This window comes from Pogona vitticeps, chromosome 6, assembly GCF_051106095.1.
Source record: "Pogona vitticeps strain Pit_001003342236 chromosome 6, PviZW2.1, whole genome shotgun sequence".
NCBI lineage: Eukaryota > Metazoa > Chordata > Lepidosauria > Squamata > Agamidae > Pogona > Pogona vitticeps.
This window is the reverse complement of record NC_135788.1, coordinates 91,708,869-91,723,109: the sequence shown is the minus strand read 5'-3', so window position 1 is coordinate 91,723,109 and position 14,241 is coordinate 91,708,869. Positions and strand designations below refer to the sequence as shown.

General features: G+C 43.8%; 1 long non-coding RNA gene across 1 annotated transcript; it reads right to left on the bottom strand.

The window, feature by feature from the left end:
- Positions 1 to 5,941: 5,941 nt before the first annotated feature.
- Positions 5,942 to 12,510, bottom strand: LOC140708426 (uncharacterized). The gene is made up of 4 exons (XR_012088597.2): positions 12,371 to 12,510; positions 11,721 to 11,761; positions 7,798 to 7,865; positions 5,942 to 6,198 (listed from the first exon to the last, which is right to left on the bottom strand). It is a non-coding gene; the product is annotated as an uncharacterized LOC140708426 (long non-coding RNA).
- Positions 12,511 to 14,241: the final 1,731 nt, after the last annotated feature.

The window sequence follows — 14,241 nt, the reverse complement described above, 5'->3', positions numbered from 1 at the left end:
TTCACTCCTAAGTGTGCAGCAAACATGTCAGAGTGACCTCTCTGTAAGATCATGGGGCGATACTTTTCAGGTACCACCAGCTGACTTCTGATCCCATCTCCCCCTTTTGAGATATTTCTCAGGGTTTCTCTATATAAAATCCCCTTTTTCTCCAGAAATCTCACTGGGGTTTCAGGTGTTAGTTGCGCGTCAGTCACCTGTTCAAAACACTTTTGGAGAGTGGCGTCTGCCTTCTGCTCCTGTCCAAATCTGCTGTCTGTGGTTAAGGTTTCCACCACAGCTTCTGAACTCCCCTCTGCTTCCGTCTCTGGCTCATCATTACCCCCCTGAACTGTCCCTGTGGTGGCTTGTGAGCGTGTAATCACTAGCACCCGTTTCACATGTTCAGCCAGGTCATTTCCCACGAGCACGGCTGCTGGCAGAGTCGATGAAATTGCTAGGCGCCAAGCTCCCCTCCAGCCTTGAAAGTTGACAGGTACCTCAGCTACTGGCAGAGAGATTACCTGCCCCTCAATCCCTGCCACCTTCATGCTCTCATTTGGGATTATAAACTCCCTAGGGATGATATCTGGATGGCACAGGGTTACCTGGGAACAAGTGTCCCGCAGCCCCCTATACTGACGGTCAAGTATTCCTACGTCCACCCCTGCTGTCTCAAACAACTGAGAATCTGTTTTTATCAGCAAGCAGCGCTTTACCTCCACCAGAGGACCATTTTCCTCAGCCTGATCAGCAGAGGTAGCTGTTCCAGACTGAGTAGCTATGGCAACAGGCTCCCTCTGTGACACTGAGCCTTGCTCTTTCTGGACACAGAACACAGCTTTTGGCTTGGTCCCACTAGAATTCTGAGGCACCATTCCTTTTAGCTGCTTCAATTTCTCACACTCTGAGATCAGATGACCCTTTCCCTGACAGAAATAGCATTTTCTGGTGTATTTTGATTCTCTCTCCTCTTGTTTGGGTTTTCCCTCCAAATTCTGAGGGCTTGGTTTCATGCCTGAGGGCTTCCCTTCACCATGGGCCCCTCCCCCTTGCTGGCTTTTCCCTGGTCCCTGAGAGTACTTGCTGTAGGTTTCTTTGGGTTTACCTACAGATTTCCCCTCACCCAAGGGCTTTCTTATTTGGGAGATAAAATCCGCGATCTCTGCGGCTGCTGCCACAGATTTCGGTTTCCTTTCCCTCACCTGGAATTTCAATTCCCCATGCAGGACTGAATAGAACTGTTCCAGGGCTATCAAGTCTTTAAGCTGTTCATAGGTCTCTGTCCCCTCCTGCGATAGCCATTTCTCAAGCAGCCTCACCAATTGGGCCCCCACTTGGGTGAAAGTCTGCTCTGGCTTTTTGGTTAGGGACCTGAATCTTTGTCTCAGCTGCTCTGCATTTATCCCATGTCTTGCAAACACCAGTTTCTTAAACTCTGCAAAATCTTTCATCCGTTCCTCAGGCATCTCGGCATAAACCTCAGCCAGGCTACCACTGATTAAAGAACGCATGATGGTCATCTTCTCAGTTTCCCTCACTGAGAAGTCCACAAACGCTCTTTCCACTAAGGAAAAGAACACCTCAGGACAATCTCCCTTGTGGTACACAGGGAATTTCTTCAGGTCAGCCTTAGACAGTTGGCCTCCCTCAGAATCCCTATTATTATTATTGTTCTGGTTCATCATTTCCAGTTTTCTTAATTCAAACGCCATTCTTTCTTTCTCCAGAGCAATTTTCTCTCTCTCTCTCTCTATTTCAAATTGCCGCTGTTTCTCTCTTTCCCTTTCCTCCATTTCCCTCACCCTCAGTTCATGCTGTTGGGCTAGGAGTAATTTTCTGAGTTCTGGGTCCTGCTCTCCTGTGCTGTCACCTTGCACTGAGCCAAATTCATCCTCAGAACCTTGGTCAATCTGGGGGTCTTTCACTTCACCCATGTCTGTTACTTGACTTCGAGTCAAGGGCATAATCCCCCCTCAGAACAGGCTGCTTTAAAAAGTCAAGCCTCAAAATAAAACGACCACTTTTTTCCTTCTTGCCTCAGAACCAGCTCTCCTAGAGATTGCTGCTGTTCTTCAGCACTAAATTTGCAACAGTATCGAGTCAGAGCCTACCCCCCTCTGCTGGGCCTCTCAGCTGGCAAGCTAGCTCGCTGTTGCTACGCAGTTTTGCCTCAGCGTTTTCCCGCCAAAATCAGGCTGCCTCAGAGCACCTTAATCTAAGTCTCCCCAGTTGGCACGTTCTTCTACTAGCGCACCTCCCCGTGAGGTACACCTAGAAGATTACCTACGCGCCTCAGACTGTCCCTGACTAGACCCCCCTTGCTCTGGGCACACTTGCCAAGGCTTTGCTGGACCGCTGGACAACTGGACCAGTCGTATCCCACACGCTGGACACCAATCAATGTGACAAACCCAGACCTACTGGTATCTGTCACACAGTTACACTAAGCTGCCACCAACCATTCCCTTTAAGAAGTCACACAGACCAGGGATGGATTTTTAAACAATAAAAGAATAAGGTTTATTTTAAATACAAACAGGGTAAATAAAACAATCAGGTGAATAAAATAAAGTAACGTGGCTTATTCTCACACACACAAGCATACAGTTTGGTTCACCTAGAACCTTTAACTTAAAGCACAGACCCTGAACCTATCAGTTCTGGCTAACCAACAGACACCTGAACCTATCAGGTTGGTACTCTGACACACAGAAGTACCCTGTCTGACACACAGACTCCCACAACAGCTTCTTCTTCCCAGCTGCTGCTTCGTCACTACCCAGTGTCTCTCAGCATCTCAGCATCAACTCTTCACCACACAGGCATCACATATTTATACAGTACAGCCCCTCCTCCTGATGTCCCGCCTTCCACTCCCCATAGGATGGAACTTTCCCTCCAAACCCATGACAGACAGGTAACATCAGTGCTGTTATGTAACACAAACCCAGACCTACTGGTATCTGTCACACAGTTACACTAAGCTGCCACCAACCATTCCCTTTAAGAAGTCACACAGACCAGGGATGGATTTTTAAACAATAAAAGAATAAGGTTTATTTTAAATACAAACAGGGTAAATAAAACAATCAGGTGAATAAAATAAAGTAACGTGGCTTATTCTCACACACACAAGCATACAGTTTGGTTCACCTAGAACCTTTAACTTAAAGCACAGACCCTGAACCTATCAGTTCTGGCTAACCAACAGACACCTGAACCTATCAGGTTGGTACTCTGACACACAGAAGTACCCTGTCTGACACACAGACTCCCACAACAGCTTCTTCTTCCCAGCTGCTGCTTCGTCACTACCCAGTGTCTCTCAGCATCTCAGCATCAACTCTTCACCACACAGGCATCACATATTTATACAGTACAGCCCCTCCTCCTGATGTCCCGCCTTCCACTCCCCATAGGATGGAACTTTCCCTCCAAACCCATGACAGACAGGTAACATCAGTGCTGTTATGTAACACCTATTCTCTTTTGTCCCCTTTTCCTTATGTGTCATGTTTTTTGTTTGTGAGGATCAGAACCTGGGCTTCCAAAGACACAGTCAAAATCCAACAGTGCTGGAGTGTCAGACTGTGACTGTGCAGATCCAGGTCTAGTCCCCATGGAGCCATTAGACTCACTAAGTGACATGAGTCAGTCACTCTCTCAGCTTGGTGTATCTTACAACATTGTTATGAGGAAGAGGAGAGCAGTGTACACCACCTTGAGTTAATTGGAAGAGAGGAGAGCTGTATATGTAGATAAGAAGAACAAATAAATAATAAATAGATAAAAATTCAGTCTAGATGAGACAGAGATCCTGTAGGTGGATGATTTCCTTGTCTGGGGAAAGAGATTGAGATTCTCAGACCTGGCTGAGGCTGCACTACTTCTGAAAATCAGATTTGCAATTTAGGAACAGTCTTTGCTCCAGATTTGTTGCTAGAGGCTCAAGTAACCCAAATGGCAGAGAGGGCATTTCATCCATGTAGACTGAGTTGGTGGCTACACAATCAAATACTGCAGGATTCGTTGTGTTTATAATATGGATTGAGCCATTTTTTCCCCATTATCAGACAATGCAAAGCTCAATTTGAACCCTTCTGGCCCTTTTTGCTCCCAATACGTCTTTTCTTCCCTGGCACTGGGGCTTCTACTTTTTTCAAGCTGAAATGGTTCCAACACATTTTTCCCCTTGTGATCAGTTGATTCTAACTGGTAAAGACAGGGGCTGCAGGAACAATCGCCCCTGCATGCTTTCCCCCCAATTATTGTTCAAATTTTAAAAACAAAATTATATGTATAAGTGCTATATCACCTTAATGCTAGTATTCATATACCAGCATAGTGCTAGATCACTTGCAGATGAAAGACAGTTTTAAAAATTACGAACAAAACAGAAACAACCCAGATGAAATAACATGTTCCAATGGTATATGGTAATTCTATACATGTTAAGAAAAACTCTGGAACAGTACAACCCTTTCAAAATCTTGATATAAAACCATAAAAGGATCAGCAGAGGCGGGACCAGAGGAAGGGCAGCAAGAAGGGGCATTACATCAGGTGTGAACAATGAACTCCCAAATCAATTCACAAACTTGTGTGATCACTGACTGTGAATTCAGCCATAATACAGACTGCAAATCAAATCACAGCCAGTGTAGTTCCAACGTGACTGGCCAGGAATAGCCTGGCAACAATGCCCCAAGGTCTGTTAATATTTTGGTTAGACTACTGTAAGTTATTGTGTACAGAGTTGCTCTTGAACATGGTTAAGAAACTACCCTGGAGTGTCTATCTGACTTATTGGGGGGCAAAATAAGAGAGGATACTCACTGACTGCTTTAGGGACTTCTGTGGCAAGTGATAGCAATTTAGCAATGAGAGACTAGTTTTCTAGACTCTGTTGCCTTGCATTCATTATAGAGTTCTGGATTATCATGATGCTGGAAAGCATCCATATGTTAAGATAGATGAGGACTGAAATTATAATTTTTCATTGCAACTCCCAGAATCCTACAACTAGCATAACTATTAACCATGGTGGTATTCTGGGAGCCACAGTACAAAATAAATAACATTTCCAATATACAAATGAGGTTTGCACTACTGTGTAGTTTTCCTTGGCATTCCTAAGGGTCAGATACCTCACTGTGAGAACGAATAGGAGTCCTCCTTAAAAACCTACAGATTCTTTGTGGTACACCTACTCCCTCTTTTTTGGGGAAGAGTTACCATAACAGGCCAACACAGTTGCTCTTTGGAACTGTCACTGTGATGTGGGTTGCCATACAACACTCGGTTCTACTACAATTATTTATTTGTCTGACATGTTTCATTTGCAAAATGATTTTTATTGTTGTTTAGTCGTTTAGTCAATGATTTTACAAGATATAAATTGTTTTTGCAGGCCTGTGGCATAATTGTTCAGCAGTTGCAAACACTGGCCACTAGGTGGCTCCTGAAGTCAGCTTGGTGCAGCTGCAACCCAGTCAGCCAAGCTCCCTTGGCTCCCTTGCATCTGCAACTATGCGGGTGTAGTTATATCTCGCATTAAATCCAGAGCTACTCCAATTTCATCACAATCAAAATGAATTGAAGGACACAGGAGACAAGGCTGTGACCCCCATTTTTCAAGTGCCACCACTTCTGTATTAGTTTTTCTCTACAACTTCCACCATCCCTAAGAAACCTGGGTGCTGTAGTCCAACACACCTGGAAGACAGTGGGTTTGGAAGGAGTGTGATAGATTGTTCAGCTGTTTTCTTTTAATCTGAAAAAGTTGTATCCTCCTGTTTTGCCCATAGGGCATGCCAAGTGCTGAGTGCTAAAAAGTTGCCTCTCCAAAGCGTTGTTGCTTAGTCATTAAGTCGTGTCCAACTCTTCGTGACCCCATGGACCAGAGCACGCCAGGCCTTCCTGTCTTCCACTGCCTCCCGGAGTTGGGTCAAATTCATGTCGGTAGCTTCGGTGACGCTGTCCAACCATTTCGTCCTCTGTTGTCCCCTTCTCCTCTTGCCTTCACACTTTCCTAACATCAGCGTACTGTATTTTCCAGGGAGTCTTCTCTTCTCATGAGATGGCCAAAACATTGGAGCCTCAGTTTCAGGATCTGTTCCTCCAGTGAGCACTCAGGGTTGATTTCCTTCAGAATGTAGCAATTTCCTTCAGAACTGCAGAGCTTGAAGGGACCCTATGGATCACTGAATTCAGCCCCTGACAAAAAAGCACAGTGGGGAATCAAATTCTCATCTCCACTTTATTCTTTATTTAATTAAAATATTTTATCCCGCCTTTTTTCTTAAAAAGAACTCAAGGTGGCCTACATCATTAAAAAGACAATATGTAGAAGCTAAAAACTGTATATACACAAATATTTAAAAAGAATTAATCAAGTATATTAACATAAGTAATAAAATCAATACTAAAACACATTAAAAACAACAGAGCACAAACATTAATTTAAAAACCTCTCTCAGTCCACCAGTTATTAAGGGAAAGCTTGTGACAACAAAGATGGGGCCAGCCTGGCTTCCCATGGGAGGGAGTTCCAGCGTCTGGGAGCAGCAAGAAAAGGCTCTCTTGTGTGTTCCAACCAAGGGACCTGTGTGGGTGGCAAGACTGAGAGAAAGTCATCCCCTGATGATCTTAAAGCCCAGGCAGGCTCATAGAGAGAGAGATACGGTCTTTTATATAGCTTAGTCAAGCCATTTAGGGCTTTATAGGTTAGGTTAAGACTAGCATTTTATGGCAAACCTGTGAGATAGGTCATCCAGAGAGTTACATGACTGAGTAGAGGCTACAACATGAATCTCCCACATGCCAGCTCCACACTCTTGACCACTACAGCACACTGGCTCTATGCCAGGAATAGTTATTTCACACCCATATTTTTATGGCCTAATAAGCCCTTACCTTTTGGAAGCATTTTGATGGGCAGTGCCAGAAATAAATGCTAATGCAAACACATTCTTGTATGCAAAATGACTTTTCTCATAAGGTTTTTCTGTTGTTCACTAGCTGGAGGTTTATGAAAAATAATGACCTTTGATGCTTTCCAGCTATTAGCTACTAGAACGAGACATTCTACCTACTTGGGTGGGGCTGAAATAAACAGCATGGAAGTTTGAATACAGCATGTGAATAGGATATTTGGATTGGTACTTCTGACTGGCAAGACTTGAAGACAGTGGTTATGAAACTTTGGGACCCAGACATTCTTAGACTGCAACTCCCAGAAGGCCTGGTCATTGGCTGTGCTAACTAGGGTGCTTAAGAGACATCGCCCAAGAATATTGGGGGTGGATGGGGGTTAAATTTCAGAATGTCTGCTCTAAGGGGTCTCTGTTGCTTTTGGAGAATTAATACTATCCTGGGTTTTTGGCCCACTCCCCTCTGCTTAATACTGTGTTTGTAGATGAACAGGTATTATACAAATGTGTAATACATGAACAATATACACTGTCACAGGCAATGGATGTTATGAAAGGCTACCCTGGGAACATCCAGCCTTCCTGGATAAATGGGAAACTTAAAGACAAGGGGGGGGGAGACCTTTAGTTTTTAAGTAATTGTCAAAACAGTTACCTTTCAACAGAATAGACCATTAGTAATTTGCAAGTTACATCTGCTTTGGGAGGAAGAATTGGCTTTTGCATTCCAAGCCCTGAGTTGCAGTCGGAATGCAGGAGCTGACCTGTGGGAACGCTCTTAACAGCAGCCCCAGGGGGTTACGGTATATTTTACTGGCTTGTGTGAACGAACACAGAACACTGCAGTGGTTTTATTAACCCTGTTGTTTCCCCTTGTACTTACTAAACATGATGGTTCTGGAGCTACTTTTCTGTTTTGGGGTGGACAGCAAAGACGCTTTCTTTCTGAACCTAGAAAATAAGAAAAATAAGGTAGGCTAAAGGTGGCATAGTGAAACAAACTGCTTGACTCAGGAATATACACACATTGGGCTGTACTGTACTTCACAAACAGTTGTTTGTATATTGAAAGCTTATGCTGGTCAAAATTACTTCTGAAAAAGATAAAAGACCTCATTTGGGGCACTTCCTTCTCTGATTGCCAGTAATGAAACACATTGCTAATTGTTTCACAATAAAATACAAAGCTATGCCAACTAGATAAGAATTGGGTTTGATGTAGCTCTTAATCCATGCCCAAGGATGCAATTATTGAAATCTGCCTATCTTAAAATACCTCAGAAGCTGCACCCTTTATTTTCATTCCTCACTTTTAAAATAATCAAAGGTGTAAGACAGTGTTGTGTGATTCAAAAACTGGCACATTGCACTGGAAAAACCCGATGACTCAAATACTGTAGTTTAAGTTCCCTTGACCTGTCTTTCGCATCTGAAGAATCTCTTCTTCTACCTGCAATACATTTTGTTTCTCTCCTCCAATATGGAAAGGGCCCTTAAGCCCACTGCAGATATAAACATCACCCCTTCAGCTGTACTGCAGTTCCTCCGCATTGAGGGCTTTCCTCGCCAAACTCCCACCTCCCTTTTCCCTTTACTATCCACTAGGGGAATACAGAAACATTGGTAATAGAAAAAGGTAGCTCTCTGGATTTGGTTCGGATGGGTAAACATTCTCCCCACAACTTGGTTTAGTAAGTTAATCCCCCCCCCCAAAAAAAGATCCCTCCTCCTCCTTTTAGCCAGCAAAACATGTGCTGGTTTGTAACAGGAATTTCCTGTACTGTAGTCAGAGAACTATATACACACAAACACACACACACACACACAGAGAGAGAGCGAGAGCTGAGATCCTGTTCGTACACGTGCAGCATCTCCGCCTCTTGGCCTTGCACATGTCACTGCAGCAGAGATGTCTAGTGAAGAAGTTGTTGTGGCTAAAAATGGAACTAGCCTCACATGTCCTCAGCATGTGACTCAGAGAGAGGGAGGGAGGGAGCGAGGGAGGGAGGGAAGCCTTTTTAAACAAACAGCCCTTCTCAAATGGATGTGGCTTTTGAAAACACAAGGAACAGAAAGACAGGAACTCACATGGAATGACTAGCAAAAGGCAAGCCTCCAACTGCTGGGAGGCAACTGCCTGAGAAAGGCACATGGCAGGCGATTTTGCCAGGCAGGAGCGCTCCCCGCTCCCCATCGACCTTTGATTCTGCCCTGACCCAGTAAAGCAGGCTATGAAGCAAAAACAACATGATAGCACAACAGGCAAAATCAACGCTTTGAAATCATACAGTCATAGAATGGTTGGGCTAGGTTGTGGTTTCCAGCTCAAGTTGCTTTTAAGAGAGTTCTCATAAAAACAATTTTCAAATGAGGGACCCTCCATGTTCTGTTGAATGTACTTTTTTTTCTCCTTTGGCATTTTCTAATGTTAGGAAGTGGGATTCCCTAGCCTCTCCGTTTCATATAAATGAACCTGAAAAGCTCAAGGAGTAAGCTAGTTTTAAAAGGCGATCTTCTTTCGCAATACAAGAAATGCACGATTTAAAATTAATTTAGAATAATTATTGATTGGTATATCCTGAGAATTCTGATAAAAGGTCTTTGCCTTATTTTTCTTCCAACATTACTGCTGTTGGTTTATTTCTTAGCCTAGGTGACCTGGTTTGCCTAATAAAGTTCATTGTCACATTCTGGGTAGTATAAGGAGGTTTCATCCCCAAAGGTTGTTTAATGGTGCTTTTAAAGTGTGTGTATTAATTGTAAGTGTTGCCGAATACCTATCTTATTGCTGCAGATTGGATGAAGCATATACTCATATATTTCTACTGCACTGAGATAAGTGGGAACTTGTTTCTGGAAAGTGTGTTCAAACTGCAGTCTTCAATTTCCAGATGACATCACACAGGCTATTGGGTTGTCAAAAGAGGAATAATTTACAGTAGCATGATAAATTAAGGCACAGTACTTCAGGTTCTCAATGGACTGTCTCTGTTCTTCAAGACAGAAATAGTTTGTTTTGTGTCTTTTATCCAAGATAGATACCTGCTATTTCTCTATGTAACCATGGGGCAAAGACAGTCATATTATATGGCAACAAGTGAACCTTTTTTATGGAGTAAGGATAATCATTACTGCCTTATTGCCCGATTCTTTAATAACCACAAGCTTCTGGTTAAAAAGGCAGAGCCACTGTGAATGGCTCAGAAGTTGGCATCCTAGAGATATTTTCATGGAAACATACTAGTAAATCAACTGATGTATCCTGATTTGAGAGCAAATTATTTCTAGGTTATTAAAGAGCTGCCAGACATGTTCCTTCAAGTCAGCAAGCCTTTGGGCAAGGAAGCCACTAGTTGCACAGCATTAACTGTGGCCAAACATTTCCCTACATGTGCAAAATACTTTTATTGTCCAAGTAAGAGCTGAGGGCAGTAGCATGAATTTATCAGGAACAGCTGGGCAAAGTGCCTTAGTACAACTGTTTGCAATTTGCATGCAAGATTACATTGATTTTCACATAAACATCCTTGGGAAAATTAAAACAGCAACAACAAACAATAATTAACAGCCTCACTGTAAAAGAACTGAAATTCTGTCCAAGTGAAGAAAAGACTAAGTTAACAAGAACAATGGTTGTTGTTGGCTTTTCGGGCTCTTTGGCCGTGTTCTGAAGGTTGTTCTTCCTAACGTTTCGCCAGCCTCTGTGGCCAGCATCTTCAGAGGACAGCACTCTGTGCTCTGCTGTCCTCTGAAGATGCCGGCCACAGAGACTGGCAAAACATTAGGAAGAACAACCTTCAGAACACAGCCAAAGAGCCCGAAAAACCCACAACAACTATTAGATCCCGGCCGTGAAAGCCTTTGTGAATATACAGTATTTAACAAGAACAGCTAGCATAACCCAAGCAAACATATAAAGCTTATGTCTTTGAAACATTTCTGCATTGCTTTGATGCCAAAATAATAGAAAGAGACCAAGGCAAAGAGGGTGGGCTAGTGTCCTAGACACCTTGATGGATATTTAGTATTCTACAGCTGTTCTGTCCTTACGTGCGGCTGCATTTAAAAACCAAGCCAAATGCACCAACCGTAGGCAGCGGGTGGAGGGAGGTGTACAGCGAGAAAACAGAACAGATCTCTTGGCTCTGCCTAGGAAGAAAGGTCATAAATCTCTCTGCAGGGAAAACTGCAGTGCCGTACTTTGTTTGAGTGTATTTCAAAGGGAGTGCAGCCTGGTGGCTTAATTTGAAAAGATTGCACAGCATTCCAGACTACTCCGGTTTCATAAATGGCAAAAGAACACCCCACCCCACCCCACCGCACCCCACAGAATTCCATCACCTAATGCAAACCTTCATAGAACACCCACATATACACAGAGTCATCGACTCACCTCTTGGACCAAAGCACTTCATAGGTTACTAAGACTTACAACATAAAACCTATTAGTCTCCACTCTATAAAGGCTTCCATAACACTCCCTTTTAAATGCAACAAACAAATCTATAAAACTGTATAATGTCCCCTCCAGAAACAACTAGTGCCTTCCTGTAACCTATGGAACAGAGTTTTGCTTCAGACATTCAAATGACCCTCCATTCCAGAAGTAACTGCCAACACCTATAGGCTCATCTTCTTACATCCAACGTTACCAAAATTCAGAAAGCCCACTCTTCTTCACCCACATACTGTATTTCTGATATACATTATTCAACTTCAGAATTCTTCCGCTTAGCTACTGCAGCACAGTGGTTGGCCTGCTCAGACTTTGGCTCCACTGGATCTCCCAGTACGAGTCTAACCTACCTCATAGGGTTATTATGAGGATAAAGCGGGATCTCCCTGATCTAGAAAGAGAGAGAGAAAGATTTAGTTACTAAAATCAGGGCCACACAGTAAAATGCAAGAATGAGATAAAGCAATTCAGCAGAAAAACAAGGAGCAAATTATTAAACCCCATCAAAAGCTCAGCAGCAGAAAGAGGACCTCCGACAGGCAGGTTGCCTGAATCAGAAGATAACATATTTAGTACAGGGTGTGTGCCCTGTTCTTAAATTCAGTAGAAAAGAGATGTCCTCACTCCCCAGCACCACCTTGCCCCATGAAAGAATCACTCCTGGAGAGGATGCCCCTGTCTGTATAGTCAATGCTCCTCTCCCTCAATTATTTCTGGTTCCTTCTTTCTCATTGTGCAATAAGAAAGCACAGAAAACAGCTGGGGTGTGGCATACTAATGCAGAGGTGACTATGCAGAACTCTGGCAAGGTTAAGCCCATAGTTCAATTCTGTGGTTAGCTTTGGCCTCAGTCATTTAGTCCTAGTTCCCACTGCAGGGCTATACCTGTTTGATGAGCTGTACTAATACAAATGAAGGTGACAGCTCCTTAGTACAAGTAAAGGAAAAACCCCGCACATAAGAGAACTAGCATATCAGAGTATTTCATGAAAACCAATACCTTCAACTGAAAGTGGTGCTGCTGGGTTGGGCTGGTGAGATTTCATCAGCAGCTTGTACTACAGCAGAAGCATACAATGTTTCCCACATCTGAGATTGGGCAGCAGGTTTTTGCATATATTTCTGCATGCCTTTATACACATACACACACACACACACACACATCATAGACATGCATTGGAGTTTACAGTCAAGACTGCTGGGGAGAGAGGGTTAACGATCACCCCATGCTAACTACAGTATTCTGCTTAAGACTGATGGTTCTAGGGACACTTATTGGGAGCTGCTGGGGGAGAAAGCTCCCCACCACCTTCAGTTGGGATCACTGTAGCTATTGATAGCTCAACATAAATTTAGCAGCAGTAGGGAGGGTTAATATCGGTCACAGGCTTTGATGACAATGCATAATATAACCCCAGAGTAACAAGAGCAATGCAGCTTTATACACATCTACTCTGAACACTATAGTCATTTACCCACTTCCTGGGAATAAAGGCCACTGACTTTATGAGGCTTACAGTATACGGTTGCATTGTAAATCCATAAGTCTATAAATTGGTAAGGTTGTGTCGTTAAAACACTTCTGGATGCAACTTTGGCAACCTTGGTGAAACCAGGCCAAATCTGGACTCAAAAAACTAGGGTGGTCCTGTGACCTACTTTCCAGGAACAGACGTCTATTTGAAGAGCAGTCCAATCCAGATCTGATAGAAAGATTAAAAAAAAAGAAAAGAAATCAGAAGAAAAGTGTGGGACTTTTAAGTTGCCCATCAAAGAAGCATGTGGCCAGTAGACTCAGGAACTACATAGAACGCCTGGTCACTATAGCCAGTTGTACTGTTCTATTTAAATGACATATTTACATTTATTTTACATTTACTGTAGACTGTTACTGTATGTGTACCATCAAGTCACTTTTGCTTTATGGAGACCCTAAGAGAGTTTTTGATTATTATTATTTTATTGGTTTATATAGGTATTGCCCACTCTTGCATTTGTATTTAGTACTGACCACTATTTAGTACTGACCACTGTGGCTGTCTTTAATTTTAGGGACCTACGTGAGTTGCTCAATAAGTGGTCTCCATGTACAACAACTGGAATAAACAAGTGTCCATAGTACAGTATTGTGTATCATTTATACTCTGCTTTTTTGGCAGGCCAACCAATGCCCATGTGAGGTAATGGTTAAAAGCGCTGATACACAGTGACCCACCTCACAGGGTTCTTGTGAAGGTGAAGCTACAGGCCTTGTAAGGCCTTGTAACTAATTAATAATAAAAATCAGTAAAGAGGCTTATAAAAGCTTATTTTAAAAAGTATGAGGATCTAATAAAGCAGGTCTTGAAATCTCGCCTGTTTCAATGTCAGTCAATAATTCTCTCTCTCTCTCTCTCTCTCTCTCAACCGCCAGCCAGCCACCCCCACCCCGCTCTTCCAGCCAGACCGGTTAGTCAGACGGGGCTCCCGGGGTCTTCCCCTGTGGTTGTTCCCTCCCCCGGTCCCCACTGCAAGGCTGAGGCGAGCGTGGAGCTCCTCGGTTTCTCAGGCGCCTTGTTTATGTAAGCGGTGCTGTGAGCGGGAGGAAAAAGGAAGAGGGGGGAGGCTTTTTCACGCGGCAAGGCCGGCTCCCTCCCTCCCTCTCTCCTGTCGTCGTCGTCGTCCCTTCTGCGCTTGCCGCCTGCCGAGGTCGGGGCTTGGCAGGGGCTGGGCTCACGCGGGGCGGCCATGAGCTTTTGGAGGGGGGGCAGTCGCCTTGCTCCACTTCTTTGCCGCGCCGTCCATGGGGGGTGGGGGCGGCTGCTGCTTGCCTTGACCCAATCTTGGCGAAGCCCGGAGGGGGGGGAGAGAGGGAACGAGAGGGAGTGCGTG